At 41.3% G+C, this 21,880-nt stretch overlaps 1 pseudogene; it reads right to left on the reverse strand.

The window, feature by feature from the left end:
- Nucleotides 1-640: 640 nt before the first annotated feature.
- On the reverse strand, nucleotides 641-16,295 carry LOC149972831 (inactive dipeptidyl peptidase 10-like; annotated as a pseudogene).
- Nucleotides 16,296-21,880: the final 5,585 nt, after the last annotated feature.

Genomic DNA, 21,880 nt, shown 5'->3' on the forward strand with positions numbered 1-21,880 from the left:
AGCCCTATTTAGCACTAACTGAAGTTTATTTTGTGCTTTATCCGGGTAGGCGGAAAGTAGAGCATTGCAGTAGTCTAACCTAGAAGTAACAAAAGCATGGATTCATTTTTCTGCATCAGTTTTGGACAGAAAGTTTCTGATTTTTGCAATGTTACGTAGATGGAAAAAAAGCTGTCCTTGAAACAGTCTTGATATATTTGTCAAAAGAGAGATCAGGGTCCAGAGTAACGCCGAGGTCCTTCACAGTTTTATTTGAGATGACTGTACAACCATTAAGAGTAATTGTCAGATTCAACATAAGATCTCTTTGTTTCTTGGGACCTAGAACAAGCATCTCTGTTTTGTCCGAGTTTAAAAGTAGAAAGTTAAAAGTAGAAAGTAGAAATAACACCCTAAGTGTTCCTAGATACACTGTTGTTTGATCATAACATTAAGCGAAATTACACAACACTGTACAGGAAAAATCCATCTTCAATCTCATCTCGGTCTATCATCAACCTTCATAGAGCGCAGCAACATTGTCCGACCCCTCTCTCCTCCATCATCTCACTCTGTCTCACCACTTCTCACTGGTGGCTCCTCAGACAAGCAGGTTTGTTTCCAGGAGCAACATGTGCTACAAAACAGAGTTATGGTCATGCTAGTCGTCCTCAGACGCAGGAGGAGCTTCAGGGATTTCCTCTAGGAAGCATTCCCTGAAGAAGGTCATGACAGAGTTCAGCATGTACTGTCGACTCTTCACAGAGTCAATGTTGTGGCCTTCGTCTGGGAAGATCTAGGGAATAGATAAATAATTGTTCATTATGGTTATATTGAATTCTATAGCAGAGCAGCTTTACTAGGGTGTTAGGTGACGCGATAAACAATGGACACGATGCGAGAATATACATTTTAAAATGCATTAAACTTCAATAATGTGGTCATTAAAAAATACATAAATCCTTTGAAAACATGTGGCAGTTATGATATTTATGTGATATGAGCCCAAATGTAAAGCAAATCTGTGGGATAGCTCTTTTTGTGAAACCTGCAAAATCGGTGCGTTTATATTGGCTCTTTGCTATAGGTATTCCTTAACCTACCAGAGTAAGATCGATGTGAGTTTGTATTTCCAAGAAGTATGGGAAAGTCCTGAGAGTGTTTCATGATCATCTGACATCTCTTGAATAAAATATTAGGGAAAACGTTATTCCTTCGCTTCCGTCATTCGGATGTTTTCAGAGACACAAACAAAACCTAACAGGTTACAAAGTAGAGCTTTGTAGCTACGTTTTGATGTATAGGTTGTCAGGGATTGGTCCAAATTCACATTTCACCACCCCCATTTCCATGACGAGTGCTAGCTTGATAGCTGTGTGCGAGTGCCTGATGCCGTTCACTGAGGCAACGAGCTTGGTGAAAGGCAGCCCTTGTGCACTGGCTGTATTGTGCACCAGCTGCAAATTTTGTGATTTATGTTTTTATTCTTTCAAGTATATACTAATAGAATTCAGTGGCTAAAACCCTACAATTAATTAAAAAAACATAGCTAAATACCAGTGAATTGAAAATGTGTCCCATCTATCTTTCTGTGCAGCTGGCTAGCAGGAGGCTCACACCTTCTCTACTGCAGTTTATCCTCCCATCACCAGAGTAACTCATCAACACCAAAAATAACACTACAATGTAACCCAACTCAAGTGTAAACCTACTTTAGAAGTAAGCTATGTTATTAGATTAGTAGCCTTCTGTGTTACAGTTCAGATTTAGTGAGAAGTGTGCATCTGTGCTGGGCTGGGTGTGTCTGTGCTGGGCTGGGTGTGTCTGTGCTAGGCTGGGTGTGTCGGTGCTAGGCTGGGTGTGTCGGTGCTAGGCTGGGTGTGTCGGTGCTAGGCTGGGTGTGTTAGGCTGTGTGTGTGTGTGTTACCTATGTGTGATGTGATGGGGGTACTGAGAAGTGTGTCTGTTAGGCTGGGTGTGTCTGTGTTAGCTATGTGTCATGTGGTGGGGGTACTGAGAAGGGTGTGTGTCTGTGTCTGTGTTAGGCTGGCTGTGTCTGTGTTAGCTATGTGTGATGTGGTGGGGGTACTAACAAGTGTGTCTGTGTTAGGCTGTGTGTGTTGGTGGGGGTGTGTGTGTGAGTGTGTGTATTAGGTATCACATTTTCATAAAGGTGTATTCTAATTTCATAAATTGTTTCAAATTGTTACAAACTCTCAGTTTTGCATAAAGCATGAAGATTTGTTAATAATATGACCCCCTACCTTTTATTATTGGGAATAAATTACTGTAATTCTGTATTCCTAATTACTTGCATATTAAGTGCCCAATTTTCATAATATAGCATTTCAATGTAACAATTTTGTATTTTATTTGAATTGTCTCTGTGTTCTACATCAACCCTGAAAATGTCAAAACAATATGACCACCCTAACTTGAGATATTGGACAGAACGTGTTGAATTGACTAGGGATTAACATTGACCTGTCCGCGAGCGACCCTTTTGACCTTTTCCGATAACTCGATATCTCAGCAATGGTAAGTCCTATCCTCATTAAATAAAGTGTTGTGTTCATGAGAAGCTTCTCATGAACACAAAGTATAACACCAGAACCAACGTTTAATGTTGTCCACTAACACCCTAGTGTTACTGAATTCTCCCTCTCCCAGTTACTTTTGAAAGGTAGGCCTTTTTTATATATCAAAAAGATTTTCCACAAGTCAGGTTTGGCACAACACAGCAGGTAATCATTTTCAAACTTGAAATGATAAATGATTCAACACCAAGGGAGGAGCCCAGTTTGAATTATAAATGTATCACTAAGGTCTCCTTTCAAAATTACACTTGGTAAATGAACGGAGAACGTAACTGGTCACCTGCAGAGTGTAGTTAACATTTGATATTGACAGCAGTTTCACCAGCTCTGCAGAATGCTGAAAATGAACAGTGGCTGAAAGAGAAATAGTAAGTGAATTGTTGGTGTCCTTGCTCGACAAGCAATTTCATCCAACATTAGTATTTTAGGCAATTTTGCACAATGGACTTGTAACGTGTGCTGCTCAGTTCGATTTTGTTAGTGTCTGACATTCATACCGTACACATTTCATAGACAATAGTCTGAAACATCTATCTTTGAATCACCACTTAGCCTAACAATCAGTTCTACTGAACACACTACTACAGTAAGCCCATTGTTTGTCCTACAAACTGTCTGACAGATTAAACACTCATTACAGTGCCTTGCGAAAGTATTCGGCCCCCTTGAACTTTGCGACCTTTTGCCACATTTCAGGCTTCAAACATAAAGATATAAAACTGTATTTTTTTGTGAAGAATCAACAACAAGTGGGACACAATCATGAAGTGGAACGACATTTATTGGATATTTCAAACTTTTTTAACAAATCAAAAACTGAAAAATTGGGCGTGCAAAATTATTCAGCCCCTTTACTTTCAGTGCAGCAAACTCTCTCCAGAAGTTCAGTGAGGATCTCTGAATGATCCAATGTTGACCTAAATGACTAATGATGATAAATACAATCCACAATCCACAATCCACAAGGAACACACCAGGCAGGTCCGAGATACTGTTGTGAAGAAGTTTAAAGCTGGATTTGGATACAAAAAGATTTTCCAAGCTTTAAACATCCCAAGGAGCACTGTGCAAGCGATAATATTGAAATGGAAGGAGTGCAAATCTACCAAGACCTGGCCGTCCCTCTAAACTTTCAGCTCATACAAGGAGAAGACTGATCAGAGATGCAGCCAAGAGGCCCATGATCACTCTGGATGAACTGCAGAGATCTACAGCTGAGGTGGGAGACTCTGTCCATAGCACAACAATCAGTCGTATATTGCACAAGTCTGGCCTTTATGGAAGAGTGGCAAGAAGAAAGCCATTTCTTAAAGATATCCATAAAAAGTGTCATTTAAAGTTTGCCACAAGCCACCTGGGAGACACACCAAACATGTGGAAGAAGGTGCTCTGGTCAGATGAAACCAAAATTGAACTTTTTGGCAACAATGCAAAATGTTATGTTTGGTGTAAAAGCAACACAGCTCATCACACTGAACACACTATCCCCACTGTCAAACATGATGGTGGCAGCATCATGGTTTGGGCCTGCTTTTCTTCAGCAGGGACAGGGAAGATGGTTAAAATTGATGGGAAGATGGATGGAGCCAAATACAGGACCATTCTGGAAGAAAACCTGATGGAGTCTGCAAAAGACCTGAGACTGGGACGGAGATTTGTCTTCCAACAAGACAATGATCCAAAACATAAAGCAAAATCTACAATGGAATGGTTCAAAAATAAACATATCCAGGTGTTAGAATGGCCAAGTCAAAGTCCAGACCTGAATCCAATCGAGAATCTGTGGAAAGAACTGAAAACTGCTGTTCACAAATGCTCTCCATCCAACCTCACTGAGCTCGAGCTGTTTTGCAAGGAGGAATGGGAAAAAATGTCAGTCTCTCGATGTGCAAAACTGATAGAGACATACCCCAAGCGACTTACAGCTGTAATCGCAGCAAAAGGTGGCGCTACAAAGTATTAACTTAAGGGGGCTGAATAATTTTGCACGCCCAATTTTTCAGTTTTTGATTTGTTAAAAAAGTTTGAAATATCCAATAAATGTCGTTCCACTTCATGATTGTGTCCCACTTGTTGTTTATTCTTCACAAAAAAATACAGTTTTATATCTTTATGTTTGAAGCCTGAAATGTGGCAAAAGGTCGCAAAGTTCAAGGGGGCCGAATACTTTCGCAAGGCACTGTACATCAGCCTTATTGGATGGGGCCGGACATTCCAAGTCAATGGATGATTGTCACATCTGCCTGCCCTATTTGACAGACCCTGATGTATTAAGTAAATGGCCATCAGCATAACTCCTCAGCCCTATTGAGCAGGACCTGACAATCTGTATTAAATGAATGGTCTCTGAAAGGATTTATCTTAGTCTGGTAAATTACCGTAGAGTCTCCAGTCTGTCACAGGAGCAACTGCAACCACACACTTGAACATGGAGCCAGATGAGAGAAGAAGAGAGCTAAGGAAGTCCCCATAAGCCTGGGGAAAACAGAAAAACATAATGGACATTCAATGTCGGATGTTGTTAGAAACCTATGTAAGTAAGAATACTAAAGACAACACCATTTGAAAGGTTATAGCAAAATATATATCTTCAAATATAATAAATTACTATTCTTTACCTTTCCATGAACTGCCACCTTGTTTTTATCGACATATGGCAGCTTGGTCAGGTACCTAATAAAATATGAGGGTATAAGTCAAAGATTTCTGAAATGCAATTGAAACAGCTCCCCACAAATCAATTGCTTTCTAAGTATCTACTAAGTCCCATGTGAAAGCTTTCAGATCATGCTCCAGTACATACTCTACTGCTGTGATCTGGTCCTGCACCTCCACTGTTCCCAAACGCTGATGGACTTCATGTAGAACCCTCTGGCCCAGGAACCTACTCCCCCTGCCATCCAGACGAGCCACAATCACGTTATCTGAGCTGACCAGTCCAGAACAAACTGGTCACTCACTGCATGGCTACCAGGTGCACTGTCCCTGTGGAACACCATCAATATTGGTCAAACTGAATTTACCAACAAGCTTTAAAATGAATGACTTCTCTATGTGTTCAAATGATCCTTGGAATCTCGTATTTCCTAGTTGGTCTATTTGTAAACACAACATGAGTCTGTTCAAGTGCTTTTGAATGCTTCAACCACTGACACATCAGCTAGCTAACTAAGCTAGCTAATAACGAGTTAGCTAGATTGCTAACATTCACAATATGGTCAAACTAGCTACATTATTCAAATTTTTAAGGTTGTAAAATTGCTTCATTTTATCAACCTGTGGTTGAAAAAGTGAAAGGTCAGTGATGAAACATCTCACATCATAAATTTGGTTAACAAATTCTGGGCAAAGTTTACAACTTTGAAGCATCTTTTAAGTGGTTATTTCCATGTCGGAATGTCTGATTTCAGAATTTCCAACAGTACTTGAAGACACCATTCATTCCATATATCAGATAAAGAAATAAGAGCTTTTAGGAAATCACTATTTGGATAAGCACACTACACTTATTTTCTAAATCCCTGAAGAGATATAAGAAATGACAATAATCTTTATCTTGATCCCTCAATCTTCTCAGGAGAAATGTTGATGCGAAACTTTGGTTCCACTATTGCTCTCATACAATATTCTATCTGAAGCTAAGGATTGAAAAAGATAAGGGTTTAGGAAATGACATACAGTACACTCCAAGATAAGGATGCAGAATTGGTAGAGGGGAAGGATACGTACAGGATCAGCAGAAGTGGATGCTCAGTGGTCTCATCAAAATCTATTGGCAAGGTCAGCTCCAGACAGAACCCTGTAAAATAAATTCACAATTCCCTTACACCTCAGCGGTCCATATTATGCAGGCGATAAAAGTGCACATTGACTATGCTGAGTACCAATCAGCCTGCCAAATGTAGAATCTAAACATATCATGTTTATTTCTACAATGAGAATCTTGAGAGAATCTTTATATGTTAACCTGGTATGATTGCATGAAATCATGATTTGACAAATTACATATCACATACAGTAGCTCAACAAATGACCTAGCAACTGATTACATTGGAGACAGAATTACATCAAGACAGAAGAGGAAAATAGGGTGGAAAAACAGAGACAAAAGGCAAGTCTAGAAATTGAGGTACAGTCTCCATTCAGAAGCCTTAACAAAATGTAGCACATTGTGTCTAATTGCACACATGGACCAGAGCGAAGGAACCATATGGTGACCCTTCCCATTTAATTGGATCAGTAGATTGGCAAGCTTCTCATTCCAGAGCTGATTCACAATCACCTCACACAGCTGTGCACCTGTTCTATTAATTGTGTTTATCCCTGGCCATGTCTCACACTCTACAGCTAAAAGCCATAACATATGTTACCTGTAACTGTGCCTTTATTCCATGATTCATGATGACGATAACAACTATAACTTTGATTACGATGACAGTGGTGATGGGGATGATGGGAATGATGATGACGATGCCCAAAGACTGGGGTTAAAGTTATCCGTTACTGCAACTGATTTCCGTCATATGGATTCTGGAGAGGTTTGTTTTGACATCAGAGTAGGGGATGTAATTTTCCAGTGCTACTATTTTTGCCATGTAATGTTGTTGTTAGTTTACCTAGTTGGCTTGTTGTTGTTTGTTCTGTGTGGGAAAAATATTCCTCTCGAAGCACATTAAAGTTGCGAGAGCAACTTGTTATGAAGAGGGGGAATCCTAGTTTTACATTGCTACCATATTTATTTCTCAACTTCAATTGTGCGTCTGGCATCATTTTACGAATTCAGTCTTACAAAGTGTTAAACCTTGGTTTAGAAACAGCTGCGCAAAAGAGCTCTGAAATTAGCAATGACATACTTTGAAATAGAAAACAATTAAAATAAATTGTGTTAATAATAATAATAAATTATATATTCATATTTATAATCAAATATAATCATTTATAATAAAATCCCATTGGACACAACTTATTGTGTCCAATGGGGTAAATACATAAGGACAAACCCCATGCTTCAGCCTATGTAACTTGTATAGTCAAAATGCTGCATCAGTTGGGCTACAGTTAATAATGATAGTTGCTAATAGCACATAATATAGACCAGGGATCATCAACTAAATTCAGACGATTTCTTTCTTGAGCGGATGATCAGAGGGCCGGAACGTAATTACAAATAATTTGTAGAATGCAAATTGACTGCAAGAAGCCCAAATATATGTTTGACTAAAACATAATCATTTCAAACCATACATTTGTATGTGACCACGTGTCTTTCTACTATGTGTGAGAATACTTGGGAACAGATTTCTTAAATTAAAATCACTTGGAGACGATTTCCTGGTGTTTTTACGCCCCAAAAAAAAAAAAAAATCCAGTTGGGGAACCATCATATATACCATGCACAGGATATATGCATGGTCCAATATGTTAAAATAACTGGAGGTGGACAACTTCTGGAGGTGGACATATTTTAGAGGGTGTCAGCATCATTTTAGTTTCATACATTTTGGAGAAGAATGTCCTTAAAAAGTCACCAGAACTGAGCTTCTCACTCCTCCCCGGACCCCATATGCATGGGGAATGAATTGGTTAAACTCGCAGTTTAATACATGTACAAAATGATCCTTGACCTTCTTACATGAAACGGGAGGTTAACTTGGCCTCAGAAAATCGATCTGAGATCGACTTAAGTTTCAGTCTTTTGCTTTAACCTGATTATGAAGACGATGGTCAAGATGATAGAATGATCATGATAAAGGGATTGTCATACCAAAGTTGTTGATTTGTAGGGTTCTGATGTCTCTCCGAGGTGTATTCCTATATATCAGCGCATCACTTAGTGCTGTGTTCTTCTCCAACTTGTAATTATCTATTTACAGTGAAGGAACAATACATAAACAAATAATTGGATTAACCAGAGACATCAAAAAACGATCTCTTAAAATTGTCACGAGAAAGTACTATGTTTACATATCTGCATAAACTCCTAATTGCGTATCATGTTTTAATGTATTTGCATTTATATGATGTACTATAATGTTCTGATATTCTAAAAACACATCTATGGCTGAAATTGAAACCCATATCACTGAAATGAGCAGCACAATCAAATCATATGATAGAACATGATCCTTTAATTAATCACATTACCATATCTATGTTCATACACATTTTCCAAACACTCCCACTAACCCAATGCACACATCTGCTTTAAGGATGCATTTAAAGACTGTACAAGCTCCACATCCAGCTTAATGAGGATCAAATTGCAAATTGAAACTGATTCAGCGATATACATTTGTTGTGGCCCCACAGAGAATATAATGATGCAACTTTAATGAGTGAATTAATCAACATCACTCATGCAATGTGCCTGCAGAGAAGGAAGAGGTTGATCATTTATCTACTGCAGTATCCTAGTGTATGTCCCAAATGGCAGCCTATTCCTTATTTTTTTTTTTTTTTTCACCAGGGCCCATAGAGCCATTTGGGACGCATCCCTAAAACTTCACTGCTTGAGGCCCTTGTATACACTGGTGTTCATTTAAACTGATTTATAATGCTTTAATTGGTCCAAGTGAATATTTACTGTTGTATTGTATTGTCAGTGTTGAGCATTTGCAGTTGAATGGTGCGGCATTGTGGATCACGTACAGCGCCTTCAGAAAGTATTCACACCCCTTGACATTTCCACATTTTGTTGTGTTACAGCCTGAATTTAAAATAAATTCAATGTAGATGTTTTGTCACTGGCCTACACACTTTATCCCAATATGTCAAAGTGGAATGATGTTTTCCCAATTTTTCCTAAATTAATGAAAAATGAAAAGCTGAAATGTCTTAAATCAATAAGTATTCAACCGCTTTGTTTTTTGTTTTTGATTTATTTCACCTTTATTTAACCAGGTAGGCTAGTTGAGAACATGTTCTCATTTACAACTGTGACCTGGCCAAGATAAAGCAAAGCAGTGCGACACAAACAATAACACAGAGTTACACATGGAACAAACAAACATACAGTCAATAATACAATATAAAAAGTATATATACAGTGTGTGCAAATGAGGTAGGATAATGGAGGTCAGGCAAAAAATTGGCCAGAGTGGCAAAATAATTACAATATAGCAATTAAACACTGGAGTGATAGATGTGCAGAAGATGAGTGTGCAAGTAGAGATACTGGGGTGCAAAGGTGCAAAATAAATAAAATAAATATCAGTATGGGGATGAGGTGCGGTGATCTGTGAGCTGCTCTGACAGCTGGTACTTAAAGCTAGTGAGGGAGATATGAGTTTCCAGCTTCAGTGATTTTTGCAGTTCGTTCCAGTCATTGGCAGCAGAGAACTGGAAGGAAAGGTGGCCGAAGGAGGAATTGGCTTTGGGCGTGACCAGTGACATATACCTGCTGGAGCGCGTGCTACAGGTGGGTGATGCTATGGTGACCAGTGAGCTGAGATAAGGCGGGGCTTTACCTAGCAAAGACTTATAGATGACCTGGAGCCAGTGGGTTTGGCGACGAATATGAAGCGAGGGTCAGCCAATTAGAGCATAAAGGTCGCAGTGGTGAGTATTAAATGGATGCCACTGTGATAGACTGCATCCAATTTGCTGAGTAGAGTGTTGGAAGCTATTTTGTAAATGACATTGCCAAAGTCAAGGATCGGTAGGATAATCAGTCTTACGAGGGTATGTTTGGCAGCATTAGTGAAGGATGCTTTGATGCGAAATAGGAAGCTGATTCTAGATTTCATTTTGGATTGGAGATGCTTAATTTTGGATTGGAGATGCTTATTCTAACCAGACACCTAGGGATTTGTAGTTGTCCACATATTCTAAGTCAGAACCGTCCAGAGTAGTGACGCTGGACGGGCGGGCAGGTGTGGGCAGAGATCGGTTGAAGAGCATGCATTTAGTTTTACTTGCATTAAGAGCAGTTGGAGGCCATGGAAGGAGAGTTTTATGGCATTGAACTCGTCTGGAGGTTGGTTAACACAGTGTCCAAAGAAGAGACAGAAGTATACAGAATGGTGTCGTCTGCGGAGAGGTGGATCAGAGAATCACCAGCAGCAAGAGCAACATCATTAATGTATACAGAGAAAAGAGTCGGCCCGAGATTTGAATCCTGTGGCACCCCCATAGAGACTGCCAGAGGTCAGGACAACAGGCCTTCCGATTTGACACACTGGACTCTGTCTGAGAAGTAGTTGAGAAGCCTAAAAAAGTTCAAGAGTAAAAATGTGGTCAACAAGTCACATAGGCTGCATGGACTCACTCTGTGTGCAATAATAGTGTTTATCAGGATTTTTGAATGACTGAGTCACACCCACACATTAACTCAACAAGAAAAGAAATGTTCCTTTTTCAGGACCCTGTCTTTCAAAGATAATTGGTTAAAATTCAAATAACGTCACAGATCTTCATTGTAAAGGGTTTAAACACTGTTTTCCATGCGTGTTCAATAAACTATATACAATTAATGAACATGCACCTGTGGAACAGTCGTTAAGACACTAATAGCTTACAGACAGTATTCAATTAAGGTCAGAGTTATGAAAACTTAGGACACTAGAGGCAATTCTACTGACTCTGAAAAACACCAAAATAAAGATGCTCAGGGTCCCTGCTCATCTGCGTGAATGTGCCTTAGGCATGCTGCAAGGAGGCACGAGGACTGCAAATGTGGCCATGGCAATAAATTGCAATGTCCGTACTGTGAGACGCCTAAGACAGGGAGGAGACAGGACGGACAGTTGATCGTCTTCGCAGTGGCAGACCACGTGTAACAACACCTGCACAGGATCGGTACATCCGAACATCGCACCTGCGGGACAGGTACAGGATGGCAACAACTACAGACTGTCCGCAATAGGCTGAGAGAGGCTGGACTGAGTGATTGTAGGCCTGTTGTAAGGCAGGTCCTCACCAGACATCACCGGCAACAATGTCGCCTATGGGCACAAACCCACTGTCGCTGGACAAGACAGGACTGGCGGATATGTCTCACGGATTGGTCGGATTCGTGATGGTCGGATTCGCGTTTATCATTTAAGGAATGAGTGTTCCACCGAGGCCTGTACTCTTGAGAGGGATCGATTTGGAGGTGGAGGGTCTGTCATGGTCTCTGGCAGTGTGTCACAGCATCATCGGACTGAGCTTGTTGTCATTGCAGGCAATCTCACCGCTGTGCATAACAGGGAAGACTTCCTCCTCCCTCATGTGGTTCCGTCCTGCAGCCTCGTCCTGACATGACCCTCCAGCATGACAATGCCACCAGCCATACTGCACATTCTGTGCGTGATCTCCTGAAAGACAGGAATGTCAGTGTTCTGCCATGGCCAACGAAGAGCCCGGAGTTTACAATTATCTGTAAGCTCCCTCAATCGAGCAGTGAAGATGGGTATATAAGATGGGTAGATGGGTATAAAAAAAACAGACATTGAATATCCCTTTGTTCATGGTAAAGTTATTAATTACACTTTGGATGATGTATCAGTAAACCCAGTCAATACTGATAGAGGCGTCCTTCCTAACTCAGTTGCCGGAGAAGAAGGAAACCACTCAGGGATTTCACCATGAGTCCAATAGTGAGTTTATGATAGGAGAAGAATGAGGATGGATCAACAACATTGTAGTTACTCCACAATACTAACCTAATTGACAGAGTGGAAAAAAGGTAGCCTGTAGAGAATACAAATATTCCAAATCATGAATCAGGTAAAATCCTAGGCAACCTGGTTCAGTCTGCTTTCCACACTGGGAGATTAACTTTCAGCAGGGCAATAACCTAAAACACAAGGCCAAATCTACACTAAATGTACTTTCCAAGAAGACAGTAAATGTTCCCGAGTTAGAGCTTTGACTTACAAATCTATGGCAAGACATGAAAATGGTTGTCTGGCAATGATCAACAACCAATTTGTCAGAATATTGGGCAAATGTTGCACAATCCAGGTGTGGAGACTTACCCAGAAAAGTTTACAGCTGTAATCGCTGCCAAAGATGTTTCTACAAAGTATTGACTCCGGGGTGTAAATTAGATATTTCTGTATTTTATTTTCAATGATTTAGCAAACATTTCTAAAAACATGTTTTTACTTTGTCATTATGGGCTATTGTGCGTAGATAGCAGAGAGAAAAAAATATGAAATACATTTTGAATTCAAGCTGTAATAACAAAATGTGGAGTATGAAAACTTTCTGAAGGCACTGTGTGACATTTTTTCAAACCACTGACACAAGGAGCAAGGGACAACCGGGTGTATTCCTACTCACTATAAAAACCTTGACCTGCTGAAAAATGTCCTTTCTTCCCTTCTTCTCACTGTTCTTAATTTCTTATGCAAGCAAGCAGCATGCACCCAATGCCATGGTCAAGGTTGTTTGAATTGTTCACGTTCTTGTACTTACTGCGCATGTTATTCAGTTTGTAAATGGTAGTTCTGGGTATGCCAGGACCTGCAGAAAGGAGACCAAGCACAAGACATTTTGTTCATGTAAGTATTTATAATCATTTGTTGAGATTGAACGGACTCTGATGAACTATATTGAACTATTACCTCTACAGTTCAGCAGGACATACTGACAGCCTGGGCTGAAGACTGCATCATAGTAGGAGCACTGTGGTTTGAACAGGGAGCAGGTCAGGCATTCACGTTGAAATGAATCCAGCCTGATTGAAAAAAACAACAGAAAATATTGACCTCTAAACAGATATTTGTCCAGAGTTGATAACTGTTCTATTTTATACTCTACAGTTTCTATTTGTAAAGAGCTACTGAACTTATCGATTCCCCATGTGTTTTTCTGTTGCTCATTAAGAAAAACGAGATTTCAGTCTTGAGGATGTGGTTCGATGTGGTTTGATGTGGGTGTGTTACCGTATCCTGGCAGTTACTGTTGTTTATCGCTCCTGAGACACCGTAGCAGCAACATAGCCACTAGACTACCACTTCCTCAAGATAGTTTAGATCTTTTCTTTATTTAACCTTTATTTAACCGGTAGTTATACATTAACGTTATCAAGTCAAACTATCATAAATAAAGCACAAGCTAATAAATACAAATACAAGCTACACGCTGTTTATCAGGGCCCAAAAATCACTAGCTAGCTAGCTAGCTTAGCTCCATCTGTGTTTGTCAATGAGGCTAGCTAGTAATATGAACTAGACACATTATCTAGCAGACATGCTAGCTAAATCAGCTCATCAAGTCACTGGCAAGTGGGACATGTGTGCTTCAGCGCCATTATGTTTTTACAACTGTCTCACTATCTATTACCAGAATGTGTTTCTGTCTGGCACGGTTTAATAGCAAATCATGTTACAAAACAGGTTGCTCATTGTGAATGGGTTTACAATATTAGCAGTTGAGATACAAGTAAGTCATCATTTCAATTCCAATTTCACCCAAAACAGAGGCAGACTCAGTGCTTGACTTGGGCAGGAGGTCATAGTAAATACCGACACCTCACATTTTCTACTGCTTGAGTTCTCTTTCAAATACTAATTTCAATGTCTTACTATGGAAAATTGCATCACAAGCTATTCTCTAACGTCAGCAAGACAAAGGAGCTTGTGAACTACAGTAAATTAACTACAGGAAATGGAGGGCCGGGCATGCCCCCTTTCACATCAATGTGGCAGAAGTGGAGCAGGTGGAAATCTTCAACTTCCTCGGTGTGCACATCACTAAGGACATATCTTGGTCCAAACACATCCACACAGTCATGAAGAGGGCACTCCAATGCCTGTTCCCCCTCAGGAGGTTGAAAAGTTTTGACATGGGCTCTCAGATCCTCAAAAGAGTTATACAGCTGCACCATTGAAAGCATCTTGACTGGCTGCACCACTTGGTATGGAAACTGCTTGGTATCTGACCGCAAGATGCTACAGAGGGTACTGCATACGCCACAGTACATCACTGGGGCCAGCTCCTTGCCATCCAGGACCTCTATACCAGGTGGTGTCAGAGGGAGACCCGAAAGACTCCAGCCAACCAAGTCATAGACTGTTCTCTCTGCTTTAGCAGGTTTTAGGAGGAGTCTCAAACGTACCTCCAATTCTACACCCCCAACTCCTTCCCCTCACTGTCTGACAATGTGGTGTCAGGGAAAGGCAAGGTGGGGAATGACAAGGATTCATCTCTTGGGTCTCCTCGACTTCGAGACCGAGATAGAGGGTGAAGATCCCATTCTTCCCTACTCTCAAGCCCCGCTCCCAGGACGGGGAGGCTGCTCTCCTGTTTGGAGTATGGGCATCGAGTGGCCGACCTCCTTTGGGGGTGGTCAGGATTCTGTCTGGACCTGTACGGAGGGAAAAGACTCCCATTCTGTGTGGCTCCAGTTTAAACAAATGATTCCTGCAGTCCCAGCTTGCCTTAAGGAGAGGAAAGGCTAGTTGGAATAAACCCTTTCCAGCAAGATTATTGCTAGGGGCTCGCTTAGCCAGGAAATGCAGGACATGGAGGTATCTGGGTTTTGCAACCCCCCTGGAATGATGGAGAGATTTACTGCCTCCATTTTCCAGAAAATGTATAAAGCCTCAGACACTTGGGCACTTTAGTGAGGGCACTTTGGTTAAAGTTCTCACACAGTCATCCTATTTCCCAATTAAAAATAGCCTTTGAATGACTTAAACATCACGCCATTAAAATGCTCAGAATTTAAGAAGTTGTACCTTTCTCTCGGCTCTAACTATCAGTGGGAGGGAGCTTATGTTCATGAGCTTGCCTTGACTGACAGCACTTTGAAATGCCAGTGTGGTCGTTGCCAGGTAAGAAGGTAAACAATGGGCCACATTTTTTTTGTTTTACCATTAGAAGTCAGCTAAGAACAAATTAAGTTGGCTAACTGCCTTGTTCAGGGGCAGAACAACATATGTTTACCTTGGGGATTCAATCCAGCAACCTTTAAGTTACTGGCCCAACGCTCTAACCACTAGGACACCTGCCACCCCTGACAATGTGGTGTCAGGGGAAGGTGAGGTCGGGGATGACAAGGTACACTCTGGGCCACATGTCATTCCGAGCCTAAATAGTATGCCTCAACCCATTTTCTCTGTAAAATGTTCTCAAGGTCAACAGAGCTGGTTATGGACTGTTGGATATAAGACAAACAGCAGCAATACACAATTGCATTACTATTGTATTGTAACTAGTTACAGAATACAGTTCAGTTCACTGATATACTTCTTTACAATAATTAGTCAAGCCTGACTCACCTTGGACATATGGGGATGTACATGAAAACAGCTTACTATAAGTGTACTGGACAATTTATTGGTGCCTCTGCATCAGCATCATCATATGTTCAGAATTGTATTTATTTTGTTCAGATTTACAAATAGGCCAGCATAGCTGAAATACTGATCAACATGAACACTTATGAGAAATAAGGTGACAAATATTGGCGAAACATCATTTAACAATTTTTTTTATATATTTACAACCATAAGCCTAATATTAGTCACCCGGCCACCCTACAGTGTGCAGGTCCCATTGATTCATACAATTTCTAACACTCATCTCCCGTCCGAATGCTTGAAAAAAATTATAGAAAAGTAACTAAATGTGATATCATATCACATAAAAGTGAATTACTTAGGCTTTAGGAAATGTACTCCACTTCAAGCAGGCTTCAGTCACCCCTAAGATTGAAGCGGGAGAAAAATCCAGCTCAGGCCTCTCACCCTGGGCAGACATGGACAGCTTGCACAGCTTCCACCACATACGGTGCTGGATCAAGGGTACGGTCGTGGAAGAGGAGATCCAGGTGCCTGTCTACGTAGCCTGTAATGTTTTTGAAAAGGGAAATGTTTGTTAAAATGTGTAGTGAATTTAATTTCCTTTAACTTACTGTTCTGAGTTACGATATACAATCTTGATGTAGTGATCTACTTGTACTACAATGTGTTTTCTTGTGATTTAAGTACCCCGCAGTCCCGGGCCCCATGGCATCCCGCTGGTTCCTGGAGGTGGCAACAAGCTGGTTTTGTCAGTTGCCATCTATCATTGTGTTCTTCCCAGGCCCAGCAACATGTTGCATCTAAACTGTCTATTATGACTAAGCACCCACCACATTATAAAAACTTCACGAGTGCTTGTTACGCTACCAGGGGTGCCATCACCCAACACTCTCCCTTTTCTTAAGTGGATTCCTGCTGCTCGAGGGCAGTTCATCCCCAGGTTGTGTTTGGTTTCAAAGGGAGCAGGCTATCTTGGCTCACTACGAAAACTCCATCAGCACAGAAGTTTTTTTGGGGTGGGGGGAAACTCAGCCTATGGCAACTCAGCTCAATTGACGGAGACCCCTCTCTGAGGAAGTGGAACAGTGTAGTGTTGGCCTGTGTGCCTGCCACTACGTCTTTGTCTCTCTTTCTGAGACGTTAACAATAACTCCATCTCGAGGCTCCATTCTACCTCTACCCTTAACACTTACACAGCGCCAGTTAGAGAAAAGGAGAAGGAGACATTATTTACCACAGGGTTGGGGGACAGTCCAAGAAGACTGAGCTAGGTTTTTAATAAAAAAATAAAACATAAAAAAAATAACTCTACTTATATGCCTTGGACTCATTAGGGGGTATCTCTATTACTGGGACACACTCTCTGCACCCTCTGCAGCATTGTTGCACCCTGGGGTACGCATGACACGCTAGCACTGGCTGTTTACAACCTCCAGGGTCTGCTCTTTGCATCTGTCCAGATTGATTCCCAGACTGTTAAAAGCGACAAGTATCTTCCTCTTTAAGATCTATGGCCAGGATAGTGCTCGTTAGCATTACACTACCTGTGCCCAGCCCTGGCGGCTCTGTTTGCAACTACAAATGGTGGATTTCCCATCCTTGTTCCGGCGCCCCGTGGCAGAAGGAATCCTATTGTGATATTCAGACAATTCTGCATTTCCAGGACCCCTTCAACTCATTTTTCGTTCTATGAAAATGCATTAAGAGATGGTACAATTTAATTGTCACTAGAGCAAGTTTAGGGTTTACCCTATTGGCGCAATACGTAGGGTGTTTGCTTTTCACGCCAGAGATCCAGGTTCACTTCCCGCACCCTCCACTGGTTTTCCATATGCTTTGGTTTACCCTTAGCATGGAGACGAGCTTCCGCACCGGTCAGGTGGATGCTAGCTGTCATCTCTGCCTCGACAGGCAACAACACTGAACAGAGAATTTCCACAATCTCTGTGTTGTATTGCTTAGGGAGGACGTATGGTATGTCGCTTATGCCCAGTCTCCTAGCGGTGGCCTTGTTCAGGGTTTGCTATGGGGCTCTACTGCTGGAAAATGTAATATACAGTTGGGTCCGAAATGATTAACAACCTTGATAAAGATGAGCAAAAATTACTGTATACAATAAATAATTCAAATACTGAGTTTTATTGAATGCACATATTATATTTTATACTAAAGAGAAAGAGATTGTGTTTAGGAAGTAACAATGTTTTTTCTCAAAAAAGTAGGGGTCAAAATTGTTGACACCCCTCTTTGCAAAACCTTTCAATACCTCACCTTACAAGGATAATGACACTGAACCTGGGAGCGATCTTAGACCATTCCTCCATGCGGAATCCTTATTCGATATCCTTTGTCTGTGCCCTCTTCAATTCATACCACAGGTTTTTAATGGGTTTCAAGTCTGGAGACTGAGATGGCCATTGCAAAATCTTGATTTCGCAGCCAATTAACAATTTCTTTGTGGATTTTGATGTGTGCTCGGGGTTACAGTCTTGCTGGAAGATCCACCTGCGGCTAAGTTTCAGCCTACTGGCAGAGGCAAACAAGTTTTTGGCTAAAGTTCATGATGCCGTTGACATTAACAAGGGCCCCAGTACCAGTGAAGAAAAATAGCCCCATAACATCAAAGATCCACCACCATATTTCACAGTAGGTATGGGTTGCGTCTACAGGCGGCTGAAACTTGGCCGCAAGTGTTCACCTCACCACTCGAGCTGTCTGTCTCCGACAGAGGTTGTGTGACTGGTACGTCCGTACTAAATCACTTGTGATGCAATTCTCCGTAGTTACGCATCTCACTCATATTCTCAGAGAACCGGGGTTATGTAAGTATTATAGTGTTCCTGCACCTAATTATACAACGGGTGGGTCTAATCCTGAATGCTGATTGGCTAAAACCACATTCCAGCCAGTTTCCAGTGGCCAAATCTATGACGTTAAAATGCCTATTTACTCTGTTACATCTGACTGCGCAATCCATTGTCTCATCAGCCCAGCCAGGCCATTTATGAAGTTGATCTCCACCATAAAAAGCATCTAAAAATGATCTCACATTTCGTTCACACTAAAATACAGTTTTCAACAGCGGAGATTTGTATAAACCTTGCTGTTGTCTCTCCGATATTTGCAAGTTTCTACATTCAAATTCAATCTCCAGCTGTCGCATAGTAATGAAAGATTCAGGAGATGGGATGAAAGAAAGACAGGCAGATAGCTTTTCTCAGCCAGTCGAAATCATGAATCAGCATAATTTTATGGATAAAAAGTGCATTCATAAAGTATTCAGACCCCTTGACTTTTTTCTTTTTTGACCCCTTGAGTAGGATACCGGCACCTATTTCAGACCAAGTCAGGGCACTGGGCAGACTCGAGTGATCACTATCAAACACATCAGCAAGTGGCCACTCCATAAAGGGTTAAGGGGCCAAATGTTCTTTCAACATAACATTGGCAACATGTTTTCTTAGGTAAACAGGTCTAAGCTGTACAGTTGAAGTCGAAGGTTTACATACACCTTAGCCAAATACATTCAAACTCAGTTCTCAATTCCTGACATTTAATCCTAGTAAAAATTCCCTGTCTTAGATCATTTAGGATCACCACTTTATTTTAAGAATGTGAAATGTCAGAATAATAGTAGAGAGAATGATTGATTTCAGCTTTAATTTATTTCATCACATTCCCAGTGAGTCAGACGTTTACATACACTCAATTAGTATTTGGTAGCTGTCACGCCTTGACCTGAGATATCTCTGTTTTCTTTATATTTTGGTTAGGTCAGGGTATGACTAACGTGGATACGCTAGTTTTTGTATTGTCTAGGGGTTTTGTATTGTCTAGGGGTTTTGTATTGCCTAGGGGTTTTGTATTGTCTAGGGTTTTGTATTGTCTAGGGGTTTTGCATTGTCTAGGGTTTTGTAGGTTTTGGTATTTGTATGTTTATGGTGGCCTGATATGGTTCCCAATAAGAGGCAGCTGTTTATTATTGTCTCTGATTGGGAATCATATTTAGGTAGCCATTTCCCTTTTAAATTGTTTAACATGGGTCAAACTATTTGGGTAGCCTTCCACAAGCTTCCCACAATAAGTTGGGTGAATTTTGGCCCATTCCTCCTGACAGAGCTGGTGTAACTGAGTCAGGTTTCTAGACCTCCTTGCTTACACATGCTTTTTCAGTTCTGCCCACAAATGTTCTATAGGTTTGAGGTCAGAGCTTTGTGATGGCCACTCCAATACCTGGACTTCGTTGTCCGTAAGCCATTTTGCCACAATTTTGGAAGTATGCTTGGGGTATTTGTCCCTTTGGAAGACCCATTTGCGACCAAGCTTTAACTTCCTGACTGATGTCTTGAGGTGTTGCTTCAATATATCCACACAATTTTTTTACCTCATGAAGCTATCTATTTTGTGAAGTGCACCAGTCCCTCCTGCAGCAAATCACCCCCACAACATGATGCTGCCACCCCCGTGCTTCACGTATGGGAGGGTGGTCTTCGGCTTGCAAGCATCCCCATTTTTCCTCCAAACACAACAATGGTCATTAAGGCCAAATAGTTATATTTTTGTTTCATCAGACCAGAGGACATTTCTCCAAAAAGTACAATCTTCGTCCCCATGTACAGTTGCAAACCGTTGTCTGGCTTTTTTTCTGTTTTGGAGCAGTGGCTTCTTCCTTGCTGAGTGGCCTTTCAGGTTATGTCGATACTTCCTGGCGCTGACAGAGATGGCCGCCTCGCTTTGCGTTCCTAGGAAACTATGCAGTATTTTTTTTTTTTTACGTGTTATTTATTACATTGGTACCCTAGGAAATCTTAGGTTTCATTTACATACAGTCGGGAGGAACTACTGAATATAAGAGCAATGTCAACTCACCATCATTACGACCAGGAATATGACTTTCCCGAAGCGGGTCCTGTGTTTTGCCTTCCACCCTGGACAATGGATTGGATCCAAGCTGGTGAACATAAACAACGTCGCCGTAAAAGGGGCAAACGAAGCTGTCGTCTGGTCAGGCTCCAGAGACGGGCACATCGCGCACCACTCCCTAGCATACTACTCGCCAATGCCCAGTCTCTTGACAATAAGGTTGATGAAATCCGAGCAAGGGTAGCATTCCAGAGAGACATCAGAGACTGTAACGTTCTTTGCTTCACGGAAACATGGCTCACTTGAGAGACGCTATCGGAGTCGGTGCAGCCAGCTGGTTTCTTCACGCATCGTGCCGACAGAAACAAGCATCTTTCTGGTAAGAAGAAGGACGGGGGGTAGCCTTATGATTAACGAGACGTGGTGTGATCATAACAATATACAGGAACTCGAGTCCTTCTGTTCACCTGACTTAGAATTCCTCACAATCAAATGTCGACCGCATTATCTACCAAGAGAATTCTCTTCGATTATAATCATAGCCGTATATATTCCCCTCCAAGCAGACACATCGATGGCCCTGAACTAACTTTATTTGACTCTATATAAACTGGAAACCACATATCCTGAAGCTGCATTCATTGTAGCTGAGGATTTTAACAAGGCTAATCTGAAAACAAGACTCCCTAAATTCTATCAGCATATCGATTGTGCAACCAGGGCTGGTAAAACCCTGGATCATTGTTGTTCTAACTTCCACGATGCATATAAGGTCCTCCCCGCCCTCCATTTGGAAAAGCTGACCACGGCTCCATTTTGATTCCATGCTTCAAGACTGCTTCGATCATGTGGATTGGGATATGTTCCGCATTGCGTCAAACAACAACATTGACGAATACGCTGATTCGGTGGGCGAGTTCATTAGAAAGTGCAATGTCGTACCCACAGCGTCTATTAACACATTCCCAAACCAGAAACCATGGATTGATGGCAGCATTCGCGTGAAACTGAAAGTGCGAAACACTGCTTTTAACCAGGGCAACGTGACCGGAAACATGACTGAATACAAACAGTGTAGCTATTCCCTCCGCAAGGCAATCAAACAAGCTAAGCATCCATACAGAGACAAAGTAGAGTTGCAATTCAACGGCTCAGACACAAGAGATATGTGGCAGGGTCTACAGTCAATCACGGATTACAAAAAGA

This window comes from Oncorhynchus mykiss, chromosome 22, assembly GCF_057628025.1.
Source record: "Oncorhynchus mykiss isolate SJ-2025 chromosome 22, ASM5762802v1, whole genome shotgun sequence".
NCBI classification, from domain to species: Eukaryota; Metazoa; Chordata; class Actinopteri; order Salmoniformes; family Salmonidae; genus Oncorhynchus; species Oncorhynchus mykiss.